This window comes from Gallus gallus, chromosome 1 (assembly GCF_016699485.2).
Source record: "Gallus gallus isolate bGalGal1 chromosome 1, bGalGal1.mat.broiler.GRCg7b, whole genome shotgun sequence".
Classification (NCBI taxonomy): Eukaryota; Metazoa; Chordata; class Aves; order Galliformes; family Phasianidae; genus Gallus; species Gallus gallus.
In genome coordinates this window covers 164,242,841-164,255,291 of record NC_052532.1, presented here as the reverse complement: position 1 = coordinate 164,255,291, position 12,451 = coordinate 164,242,841, and positions in this window count along the sequence as shown.

Below are 12,451 nucleotides of genomic sequence, written 5' to 3'. Positions count from 1 at the left end.
AGAGGAAGAGGAAGAGGAAGAGGAAGAGGAAGAGGAAGAGGAAGAGGAAGAGGAAGAGGAAGAGGAAGAGGAAGAGGAAGAGGAAGAGGAAGAGGAAATGAAGGATGAGAGAAGGGCCCCACAGTAAGAGAAAGAAAGGGGCGTCACAGAAACTGTGATAGGGGTAGTTAAAGATAGTTTCGGTAGAGGTTTTTAGAAGAATGGGGATTGCAGACACTGGGTCTGGGATAATGGGGGGGATGAAGGCCATAAAGATAAGAGTTTGAGAACAGCCCAAAGACGTCTGGCAGTGAGGTTATTAGATGTCCACAGGGCAAGCTGAAACTGGTTTGGGGGGTGCCCCTCCCGTAGGGTCAGAAGTTTACAGTGAGGAAGACTATAAGCCTTTGCCAGGAGAATGATGAGCCTTCATCCCACAACTATCAGGAGGAGACCCTCACAACTCACTACCCACACATGAGGGGGGGAGGAACCACATGCTAATGAGTTCTCGGGAATGTAATGAATACGTATCCAAATTTTCCTGGAAACTCTTGGTTATGTATTTGTTCAGCCTATATATCTGTAGCACACTTTTTTTCTGATGGTGTGCAAGTTAGGAGGAGCTATCCCCCTTGCACCAGGCATCTGCGCAGCATTGATTAAACATACCTGAGTTTATAACTACTTTGTGGTAATATAGTTTGATTCTGCACGTCAGAAAAGGAAAAGGAAAAGGAAAATCTGAAACAAAAGATTAAATAAAAGAAAAGTTCAATATAGGTGAAGGAAAGAGGAGAGCACAGGAAGAACATAGGACGAGATTACCTAGTAAATATTAACCAATAATATAAATAAATAAATACAAATTACAACACCAAGGATGATTTCGAGAAAGGAAAAGATATACTAGATTGTGCTGCTGAGGAAAGGAAAAAGGAACAGGAAAAAATGAGAACATGTACTGTACTCAAAATGAGAGGTCATATTTTTCTTTCATTTGAAAAGAATTGGAAGAAGACTGAAGATGTAACATAACATTGAGAAGTCATACAGCAAGGGAGAAAACATCAGATGTGTAAGAACAGACAAATACAGTTAGGAAGAAAAAAAGGTTTCAGAAAAGGTGGATTTGACCTTCAGATTACTGAGTTAAGATGGATCTGAACTTTAAATTAATGAATTTACATTATCCTTATCTCTGCACTGTTGTACTTAACACTAAGGAAACTTTACCCTTTAAAACTCTTTGATCAATCCATCAATTTGAACTGTATACGAATCCAAAGAAAGAAAACTAATCCTGTTAAAAACATATTTTTCTGAATTCTTACTTCCTAACTACTGGCAAAGAGCTAAGAGGATGCTGGAGTTAGTCACGGATGTTGTTGAGGAAGTACTTTTGAGAGTTCTCAGAACAGCAGTTTAGATTTTAGTCATTATGGTTCTTTGTTTATTATACTATACACATTCTGAATCTTTGTATTGCATTTAATCTTCATGTTATTAACAATAAGAAGTCAGATTATATTTAGAATTTATGTGCACTGATGGCATATGAGGGCTGCTCTGAAAATAATGCCTCCTATTTTATTATGTTGGCCCACAGTGTCAGAAGCAGATGTCAGTGGTATTCCAGTAGAGACTGAACTTTCCTGTTGCATTTTGTTGCCATGTACCAGATGGCAGCAGAGGAGCAATCTGACAGAATGGTATCTGTCATATCAGTAGTATGACATGGAAGGAAAGATGAAGAAAAGGTGTGCCATTTTACTTCTCCATGCAAAAAGTTTGGGCCTGCTGACATTCATTGATGCTTGCTGAATGTTTATGGAGACAAACAGTGGACATGAGCACAATGAGGAGGTGGGTGGTGTGTTTCTGCAGTGGCAAAATTGACAGTGGGTCACCACCATTGATGCAGATTTTTACAAATGTGGCATGCAGGTTCTTGTTCATCATTGACAACAACGCAGATCTAATGATGACATTACTTTAGAAGTGATCTATGATCTATGCATATGATTTTTTTTTTTTCGTAAATACAGTTGGGAAAATTTGTTTATTCTTTTTCTTCTCTTAATTCTTAAAAGTAACATAACAGGAAAAAAGAAAAAAAAAAGAAAAAGAAAAAAAAATCCAGGAGAGTCTGGAGGAAAATAACTATGTAAGAGTATATTAAACAGTGTGGTATTTGCAGCAAGCAAGCTTATGAATCTGCCAGCCTGTAAGTTACAGCCCAGCTTGAATTTAGATTACCTTGAAACATTTCCCATGCAATATGATACTAGGACTACCCTTTTTTGTTTGTTTGAATTTTGGGAGAGAGTAGGAGTGGCTATAATAAAGAATATATGTAACATTATGCAAAATTGATTTTGATTCTGTCTGGTACCGTCTATAAAAATTACTTATTTGAAAGAACATTCCGACCATATTTAAACAGTAGTAAAGTTTCAAAGTAGTAAAGTTTTCAGTTCTGAAAACTTGCTTGAAAACAAAGGCCTTTCCAGCAAACCAGGGTTACAACTAAATTAGTTTAGGCTCAGTGCCCAAAACAGAAGCTTTCTAAGTTCACATTGCATATGCATCACCAAGTGATTTCTCTTTTACTGTTACAGAAGTTAGTAATCAACCTAATATAAGAATTATGCATTTTAATTTGCTGATCTTGTTTTCTTTGATTTAGATCTCAAGTCTCTCATTTGGTAAAAAATAAATAAATTTAAAAAAATGCTGAGCAGACATCCACATTTATTGTGATTAGACACTGATAGGCAGCTGTAAGAGATTATTCTTTTGCATCATTGTCTCAAAGCTTGCTGAAAGACACAGATGAACAAGTCCAAGCAAGTCCTAGTCAAGGGTTGTGAAATCGTTTGTCTGAGGGACGCAGATGGACAAGGCCAGGGACAATGAGAGAGAGATAAGCCAGAGCTTAATGCCAGGAAGCAGTCTTTTGTGTGGGCTTATCTTGAGGGTGATAGTCATCTCAGGGGGTGCTCACATGACTGTTACCCAAGCACCCAGGAATGCCACGTTGGCAGAAGAAGGATAAAAAAGGGACAAATAACCACGAGATTAGGTTTTCTGACAACAGATTCCTCATGCTAAAGAGGAGGTTTCTGGCAACAGATTCCTCATGAAGAAGAGGTTTCTGACGACAGATTCTTCATGACCTGAGACCTGCTTGCTGAAGAAGAAGATTTCTGATGTGAGAAGCTGCCTCTCCCTCCTGGACGTGCTCTGCGCTCTACCTGCTTGCTGCCTAAGGCCGGCCACTCTGCTGCTGCTCTCCCCCCGAGGTGTCTGCCATCAGATCCCTCACTATGGAATAATTACATGCTGACGGACTCTTCAGGGCCTGCTACTGGAGACCTGCTGCTTTCTCCTGGACTTCTTTCTGAACCTACCCAGTACCTGCACCTTCTTGCTGCCCAAGACCGTCCACGCTGCTGCTTCTCTCCACCTGCACTTTTGCCTCAGACCGTCGGAACATCATGCAGCAGGACTGCTGATGGATCCTGGTGGTGACTATCCCCGCTTTACACAATTCTTGCCTCTTTCTATCTTTTCTATCACCCACCTTCCCTTCCCCATCACCCTGAATCGTCTGTCCTCCCCTTCCACATCTTTCTGATTAAGATTTGTAATAAACTGGTCGGACTGAGATCAGGAGCTCAGGTGGGTCTAGGATTTGAACAAATAGGGGTTAAATAAGCTAGCTTTAGAAACTAGGGAAGGAGAACAACATCTCAACATTTCATGGTCAGCTGTGCAAACACAAAGAAAGGAACAACACAAAATGAATGGCTTTGACCATTTTGAATGCACCATAAGAAGGTCAGACCGAGGAAGACGTCAAGCCTTTGCGAGGAAGACTTCTGACTTCATTCCCATGACTACCAGAGGGAGACCCCTACTACAGACAATGCATGCGCTAGGGGAGTGGCAGTATGTAAATGAATTTCCAGAAGGATAATGAATATGTAGATGGGTTCCAAGAATTCTGCTGAATATGTATGGACTTGGCTTACAAATTTGTAGTGTTTTTGCTTGCTGGTGGGCAAGTTTGGTGGAGTGATCCCCCTTGCACCTGGCTGGCCGAATAAACCATACCTGCTTTATAACCTAACTGGATTATAGAGTTTGATTCCACACCTCAGGACCAACATTTGAACCACTGTTTCTTAATCTCACACTGGGTGTACATATATCAAAGAACCTCCTCTCCCTCCTATAAACTGTGTGGGAATTGAATGTTTCTGCATCAGAACGAGATGAGAATTTTGTTGATTTCATGGCCTCTGCTACCATTTGGGTCCTTTATTACAATTAATAGCTCTTTTCAGGGGTCTTTCTACTTTATCGGGGTTCTCTGTTAGTTTTCATTGTTCATCCTCTAGATAAACCTTTCCCAACAATGCATACTCAGTATATAAGTAAAATAATATATACATATATATATACTATATATATATACATATATGTATATATATATATATCCATAGAGATGAGGTAGATGGAGTAAGTTTTAAGCACAAAGACTGAAGCTCCTGTCTGTCCAGCCATCTGAAAAAACTTCTGGGCCTTCAGTTAAAGGCAAGTTAGACGTAATAGATATCTTTACAAATCAGAAACCACTTGATGTTGGAAAACTACTAGCTTTTGGTGCTGGATAGACAGGACCTGAGTAACAGACAATTAAAGGAGGAGAAGTTAAACAATTAACGGCATACATATATAAGCTAGTAACAACTTATGTATAGCCAGCATGAAAAAAATATATGTCACACACACTGCAAGAATATCCTGCACAAATTAAAAGAACAACTCATGACATGCCTTAGGGAGTGCCTGAAGAACGTATTGAGGAAGATCTGGCACCTCCCCTCCTTACTTTTTGTCTTACAAATACTCTGAGGAAAATCACCATATCAGTACGAATGAGGAGGGTGCTGAGACATCTTGGACACAACAGGACTGCTACCGACTGACACCAGATAACACACGAATTAACAAGTAATTAACAAATGTAAACCTTTTGATAAGATTGTGAACCTGGAGTACCCAGCCAGTGGGGAAACGAGGGAGGCAAGGGGAGAGGGGGGAAAACAAGGTACAAAAGCTGTCATATCCGTGCCCATAAGTGTGCTCTCCTGCTTGTGGGATGTCCTCCATTACAATCACGTATAAAATCTGCTTTATCAGAGACACCACCCTGACAAAATTAATTGGATATTTCCAACAACTGGGGCGAGACAGCAGCTCAGCAATGTAGAGCTGCTTGCTAACTCCCCCCACAGAGGGGTAGGGGAGAGAATCAGAAAGGTAAAACCATGAGAACCAGTGAGTTTAGATAAAAACTGTTTACTAGGGAAAGCAAAAGTTGCATGTGCAAGCAAAGGAAAAAATGAGATTCACTCACTACTTCCCATCAGCAGGCATACATTTAGCCATTTCCAGGGAAGATGAGTCCATCACACATAATATTTTCTCAGTGTCCAAGTGGAGACCAGTGACGAATGGCATTCCTCAGGGATCAGTGTTGGGACCAGTGCTATTTAACATCTTTGTAGGTGACATGGACAGTGTGATCAAGTGCACCCTCAGCAAGTTTGTAGGTGACACAGAGCTGAGTGGTGCAGTTGACATGCTAGAGGGAAGGGATGCCATCCAGAGGGATCTGAACAGGCTACAGTGGTGGGCCCATGCCAACCTCATGAAGTTCAACTAGGTCACGTGCAAGGTCCTGAATCTGGGTCAAGACAATCTCAAGCATGGATAAAGGATGGGCAGTGAATGGCTTAAAAGTAGCCCTGAGGAGAAGGATTTTGGGGTGTTGATTGATGAAAGATTCAACATGAGCCAGCAATGTGCACTTGAAGCTGAGAAGGCCAACCATATCCTGGGTTGCATCAAGAGAAGTGTGAGCAGCAGGTCAAGAAAGGTGATTCTGCCCCTGTGCTCTGCTCTCGTGAGATCCCACCTGGAGTATTGTGCCCAGTTCTGGAGTCCCCAACACAAAAAGTACATCGAGCTGTTGGAACAGGTCCAGAGGAGGGCCACAAAGATGATCAGAGTGCTGGAGCACCTCCTCTATGAGTACAGGCTGAGAGAGCTGGGACTCTTCAGACTGGAGAAGAGAAGGCTCCAGGGAGATGTTATAGGGACTTTGAGCAACCTGGTTTAGAGAGAAGTGTCCCTGCCTATAACAGGGGGCTGGAACTAGATGATCTTAAAGGTCCCTTCCAACCCAAACCACTCTATGATTGATGCATGCTGGCTGATCAAAGGAAAACAAACAAACAGACAAACAAAAATCAAACAACAACAACAAAAACTCTAGACATAAAATATATAGTACACTTTTCCCAAAGCATGAACGTACATACTGAATTCAGACACAAATCAGATAATATTAATGCTGCCCTTTGAACTTGACACATCTTTTAAATGAGTTAGCAATCACAGAGAAAGTCAAATGCTTCTGAAAGATCTACATGCAGAAAAATGGATGACTGCCCTCTATGTACTGACAGCAAGAACCATCTATCAATGCTATTTGTATTTTATTTGAAGTTAGATTATAATGAGTCCCAATAATTACTTACAGTTGTATAAGGCTATAAACTTAGTTTTTCGACTAAGTAATGCTTAGGTTCTTAAGGTTTTTCATTGACAACTGAATTAAAATCATCTTCAAAACAGGAAAAGAATGAGACTTTTATTATCTCAAAACAGTGGCAAAATTAATATATATGTATACATTTACATATATATATAGTCTCAGTGAAAATAATATTTATTGGTTTAAAAACTCTTTTCATTTATATTTTTAAATTATTACTACATTCTTTTTTAAAAGAAATGCAATTTGTGCTTATTATGATTCTGATGCTACAATCTCTGTGTTTATCATGATGCTGATGTTGCACCTCAATAACAATCGTCAGATTCCAATGCTTATTTAGAAACACTGTTTAACTCTGTACCTTCTCTTTAAAATGGAGGATCACTGTTGAACTATAAAACCAAACAACCACGTTCCAATCCTATCAATGCTGTTTCTGTAAGCTCTCTTCTGCTCTTTCCATAATCTCGGAAAGGATGAAAAAGGTGGATAAAGGAGTTGAGATAAACAGTTAAATACACTTCACTAGCAACAGTGGAAGTTTTTGTCCTTTGAATCAAAAGGAGAAAAAAAAAAAAAAAAAAAGTGATAACATTCACCATCCTTCCATTCAGTATGCTCATATGCAGAAATTGCTTTAAACTGGTTAAAAAGATTTTGTGAGGTTTTAAAGCCTTTTTTCTCTTTGTATGGGAACTCTTGAATAATGGCCTGAAGCTCTGATTGATCACCTGAATCAGCCATGGGAGCACAGCTGAAGGAAATTCACCTGTGTGACCAGAAGGGATGGAGCCTGTCTGCACCTCTCCTAGACCCCATTTAAGGGCTGAGTGCCATTGAAGAAGGGTCTCTTTCTGGAGATTGCTCCTCTTGGAGTTTTTATTGTGAGCCTATGATGCAGGTGAGTATTTTCTATCTATTTCCAATTATAGTCTTTCTAGCTATATTATCTGTGGATATTTGTGTATATTTGCTGATTTTATATATATATATATTCAAATTTGTTTTAATTGGCCAAAGCCCCATCATCCTGAAAATTGCCCTTGACTACTATTATTTTCTTGGCATGACAGGTGTTCTTGCACAGTGTGCAGTGAAGCAAGAGATGTAATTCCACAGAGGATTTCAAGGGACTAATTCCAAGAGCAAAAGGCAAGGTGGGGATTGTAGCAAATGAAGTGGTGACAAAATGGAAATTTTATTTGTTGCAAGTTAAAATGGAAATAGGAGGCAGAGCAGTCAGAAGTTTTGTAGCCCAAATACACATAAATATATTACATTATAGCAAGCTAATTTTATTTCTATTCTCAAGAATAGAATGTTAATTGGGAAGAATTAACAAGAAGCTCAAGTAGGTACAATAGGAATTGTTTTAATTTCACATCTTCTTTTCTCTGTGTGCAATGTATTCTGTAAACTGCAAAGGTTTCTTTTCATGTAACTGTTCAGACTGTAACAAACGTTCAGAATTCTGCTTTGCAAGTGGTTGTCTTATGTCTGTCAAAATGTTGCTGGTTTGTGCAGAGTTAAGTGACACACAAAGAACTAAATCCTTGTTCTACATAATTACACATATGTTAAAGTAAGCTTTTTTTTTTTTTAAGGCTTAAAACATTTGGACTGTTGTCTACTTTGTGTTAATTAAACTCCACGAAGTCAGGAGCAGCATTTTTTTTGCTTTTTTTTTTTTTTTTATGATGGAATTCCTTATTCTTTTCTATCAGTATGACACATGCCTCTCCTTAGTTTTTCCTTGCTAGTTGCAAATTGCCCCCTCTTTTACCACTCCTTTTGCTGGTGTTGCATGGCAAACTAGGTCAGAGAAAGGACCTGGGTTAAACTAAATTCTGTAGAAAGGTAAAATCACATATTATGATGTGAGGACACATTTCAAGCTAGCATGAGAAGTTATGCAAGAAGCGTATCTGGGACCATACCTGCTAAAGCACTGAGTTCTGATATCATGTCTGCTTCCATCAAATTCCTGTGTTCTTTACTGATTTTAAAATAGAGTGTTATAACGGTGAATGCTATTAAAAAAAAAAAGAGAGAGAAATGATACTATCAAAAGTATTTTCTTAGAGGAAAATAGGTGTTCAAATTCAAAAATATGAAGGCTCAAGGTCATCTGTAGAAATTTCATCTCCTCACACGTCATTTTGAAGCCTAGTTTCTGGAAAAAGTTCTGCAATCCATATTGACAAAAACGTGTTTCTGAGTATCCTGGCCAGGGGCTGTTGTCATAAGCTTTTCCAAATTACTGTATCTACAAAGCATAGAATTAATTAGGCGTGATGTATTTTTGGCATGTGACTGCAGAGAATATAGCATAATGTCACGAAATCTACCAGCCTGAACTGCACTGTTTGCAGAGGTAACAGCCTCTTGGGAATCTTTTCAGCTCCGAATGAATGCAATTTACCTTGAAAGTAAACTGCTAGCTGACTAATGCAACCTCTCTTTTCTCTCCCTCTTTTTCAAGAGCCAGGCATAATAGGCTGTTGGTGGTGCCGGTTGTTGTGTTTGTTTGTTTGTTTTTTTTTTCTTTCTGATCACACCTTACTGCACAACATAATAAGAAAAAATCAAATAGCATTCCAACTAAACTCCCAGCACCTTTAAAAACTAGAAAAGAATCAGAAATAGCAACAGTATAATAACCAAAAATGGCTGGGGAATTTCATCAGTTGATTTCACTGTATGGTAGTTTTAAATAAATAAAGAACATACACAGACATGCCTGTGTGCACATATTAACAATAGAATCATATCTATATATATGTATTGGCATAGGTACGTGTATGTGTATGTTCATGCTTAGACAGATGAAGTTCTTCTTCTTTTTATAGGCATGTTGAAGTACTTACTGTGTAGCAATTTTATTTATTTATTTTAAAATGAAAAACAAGCATATAAAAGAATAGATCTACTGTGCTCCAGAGTATAGGTCCATAGTATTAACAGCCTTTGTTTCAAGATGGTGATCTCAATAATATCAACCCACTAATTTGATACAATTTTGCAACTGTTAAGCTATGTCAGACAGTGACTCCACAGCATCATAAAGAATTAATGAGGTATTTTAACTGAAGTACCAAATTGCACACAGACTGTCCTATAAAACTTTACCTGAAATACATCAGTTCTTTGGCACATGTGAATATAGATACTCAACTCAAGAAAATAAAAAAAATTCTCAACATTTAATGATTTATAGAATTGCTTGAGTTGGAAGGGATAGTTAAAGGTCATCTGGTCCAACTCCCCTACAATTAAAAAAAGACATCCATCTAGTTTGATGTTAAATTTTATTGAATAGTATTTTGTATTTTCTCTCTCTCTCTCTCTCTCTCTCTTTTTTTTTTTTTTAACTAAGTACACAATAGTCCTCATTTCTAAAGAAAAAAAATTTCTGAGAAAAGGTATTTTGCAGGAACATGCTCATTTTGAATACACTTTATATATTTAAAAGAAAATGTTATCCCCTCTTTTTGAAATGGCAAATCTTTCATTTTAAAGAGATAAAAATGCATCAATTAACTGTATCATTCTATATTACTATATATAGTGAGGAAACATTCTATATTCTAGATATCATATTTATTATAAGACTTTAACACAGAATGTGAATCATTCATACATCAAGATGAAATAAATGTCCAAGCACAAATATTTCCTTAAAGAAAGCATACTTTGCTTTCTCAGAAACTAAATTGCCTAAGTTCCTTCTTCTAAATTACTGCAGTACCAGAACTTGAAGGTAAGAAGGTGAATCATATCTTATTTCATACTTTGAATGATATATGTATATATGATATATATATATGATATGTATATATAATCATATATATATTAAGCTCATAAATACACTGTGGGCTTTTACAATTGCTGCTGTGCTTATTATTACGAACAGGAAATGCACTTGTGCTATTGTTGCTGCCATGTTTTTCTTGTGTTCTAAAATACATGATATAATGCCAACCATGAGTTGCAAGAGAAGAGAAAATGACAGATAAATAGATGCAGCAGATCCAACATTGTTTCCACAAGTAAAAAATTTGATAGCATTTTTTAGCATGTAATAGCCTGACTTAGGAATAGTCTTAGTAGGCTAATTTCTTTCACATCTTTTTGTTGTTGTTACAGATTATAACAAACTATCTCAGCAGATATTTACAGGCATTTCTTAGACAACAATGAAAAGATGAAAATAAAAAAGATCGTTGGAAACCTAGTAAAGTAAGGTTGGCATCATTGATACAGCAGAGGTAAGCATTTAACATCTTGACCCAAAATGTTAATCAGAAATGCATTGTCTGCTTCTAGTATATTAGAGAATAGGAAGCCAGAAAAGGATCTAGGAAGACTTGTATTATCTAAGTAGCTTTGTAAAATGTAACACAAACAGTGAAACATATCCAGAGGAGGGCCACTAAGGTGATCAGAGAGCTGGAGGATCTCTCCTATGAGGAAAGGTTGAGGGAACTGGGATTGTTTAGCTTGGAGAAGGCTCTGGGGAGACCTCATTGCAGCCTTCCAGTACCTGAAGGGAGCATATAAATGGGAAGGGGAATGGTCATTTATGAGGGTGGATAGTGATAGGACAAGGAGGAATGGGCTTAAACTGAGATGGGGAGGTTTAGGTTAGATATTAGGACAAAGTACTACACACAGATGGTGGTGACATCCCTGGAGGCATTCAGGGCCAGGCTGGATGTGGTTCTGGGCAGCCTGGTCAAGTGGTTGGCAACCTTCCATATAGTGGCGGGTGGGGGGGGGGGGGGGGGGGGGGGGGAAGGGGTAATTGAAACTCTATCACTATAGTTCTTTTTCCCCTGCAATAAACAGGAAATTCAAGAACTAGATCAGATAGCTCAGAGACTAGTCCAGACTGATCCTGAATGTCTTCATGGATGAGGCGTACCCCTATGGGCAACCTGTTTCAGTGCAACAGAATCCTTATCATAAAAAAAGAAGTATTCTTATATCCAATATCAATCTCATTTTCAGTCTGAAGCCATTTCTTCTTGCCTTATCATAACTGAACCTGCTGAAGAGTCTGTCCCCTTCTTTCTTAAAGCCCTCCTTTATGTACTGGAAGGCCACTATCAGATGCCCCCAGAGCCTTCTCTTCTTAAGGCTGAACAGCCCCAACTCTCTCAGCCAGTTCTTATAGGGGAGGTTTTTCATCCCTTGGATCATTTTTTGTGTTCCTCATCTGAAGGCACTCCAACAAATCCATGTCTCTACTGTACTGAGGAAATCCACATCTGGACACAGTACTCCAAATGAGGTCTCACCAATACACAGTAGAAGGGCAAGATTCCTTCCCCCAACCTGCTGACCCTGCCTCTGTTGCCACAGCCCAGGATACAGCTGGCTTTCTATGTTTCAATGGCACACTGATGGCTCATATCCAGTAGTCTGCCATCCGCCAGTACCCCCAAGTCCTTTTCAACAGGACTGTGCTTGGTCCTTTCGTCCCCCAACTTCTATTGACTGGGGGATTTGCCACAGCCCATGTACAAGACCTTGCTCTTAGATCTGTTGAATTTCAAGTTATCCTGACCCATTGCTTGAGCCTGTCTAGATCTCTCTGGGTGGCAACCCATCCTTGAGGCAGGTCAACCACTCCCCATAGCCTGGTGTCATCTGCAAACTTTTTGAGCGTGTGTTTGATCTCCCATCAATGTCACTGATAAAGATATGAAATAACAAGTTCCAGTTCTGACCCATGAGGGACAGTACTCATCAGTAATCTACATCCAGACATTGAACTGATGACCACTTCTCTTGAGGTACAATCTTGCAACAGCTTCCTCATCCATTGAACTGTCC